The sequence below is a fragment of the Solea solea genome, chromosome 8 (assembly GCF_958295425.1).
Source record: "Solea solea chromosome 8, fSolSol10.1, whole genome shotgun sequence".
Classification (NCBI taxonomy): Eukaryota; Metazoa; Chordata; class Actinopteri; order Pleuronectiformes; family Soleidae; genus Solea; species Solea solea.
The window spans coordinates 20,837,345-20,838,764 of record NC_081141.1 but is presented as its reverse complement, the minus strand read 5'-3'; positions in this window follow the sequence as shown (position 1 = coordinate 20,838,764).

Here is a 1,420-nt window from a genome sequence, read left to right as displayed (position 1 = left end):
GTTTGAGTTTTGGGGGGCAGTCCTGCATCATATGAACAAGCATACAAAACAATTTTTATTCTTCACTCACAATGTGATTTGCGTTTTTTGTGCATATGTTTCGATCTCTTTATGCAGACTTTTCAGTCTCCAGCTTGTAAACGGATACAACACATAAAAAAAAGTGTAATGTGGTTGATGTGCGGTGTATACACTGCATTTACAGAACCATTGCTTGTTTTTCTCCCTCTCCCCCAGTTTGTGCTCCTTCTCTCTTTGTTCCCATTCTACAATTTACATATAATTTCAGTATTATTATCACAAAAGGTGCTGCTGTCAAAGCTGTTGCTATCGCTGCTATTTATAACACAATTGTATTATAAAATAGTATTGTTGTCATGACAACAACCAGTCTGACAGCACTTAAATGTTATACATAGTATGCTCCTGGACTCTCAAGGCAGATGGCTGCGCAGAGATTTTTCTATTTATTTTGTTGATGTTGTCTTCTGTTCACTGTGCTTTACTCATTGTATGAACTATAGGGTTTTGTATAATATTAAAAGGCCCTGGGCCTGAAAGAAGTTTAAGATAAGGTTTGTTGTGATTTGGTTCTATACAAATAAATTAGATTTGATTCGGTTTAGTTTGAGTAACTATCGTAAAATGCTTTCATCGTGTTGTGTTATGATAGTGATAGTATACAATACAATAAGATACAATATACTTTATTGTCCTATTAGGGAAGCTCGTTTTTGGCTGAGCTGTCCTGCATCTCACACATCACATTGTGATGTGAAAAACATATTGTCCAGCTGGCAGCATTGTACATGAGCATATATTGCAAATTAATTTAACAGAATATTTCACACAGCATTACAAAAACAGCAAAAAAAGTGCCCAATTGAGTTTTTAAAGTGATTAAATCTGCATTCTGTTGCTCTGTTTCTCCTGCCAGAGGATTAAAAAATAATATTTAGTCAAATTATCTTGATATCATGGACCACATGTGGCCCCCCACTCCATTTTATACAGCCTGCCCCGTGTTATCAAGTTACGATGAGAACTGGCCCTCGACCTCCTCCAACTCACACTTTTAAATGTTTTTAACATAAAATTATCAGCATGTTTTTAAATACATATATTATTATTGAATTTTTGATTTCAATTTGCATTATAAACACGTTTTTTATTATCATGAATATCTTATTGTGTTTTTGTGATATAATAGGTAGGGAAGAGTATTAGGGCCGCATTTAAAAAAAAATTTTTTGAAAGAAAAATGAAATAAAACAGCATGAATTCTGAGAATAAAGTCAGAATTCTGACTTTTTCTCAGAATTCTGACTTTCTGACTTTAATCTCAGAACTCAGACTTTCTGACTTTAATCTCAGAACTCTGACTTTCTGACTTTAATCTCAGAACTCTGACTTTCTGATT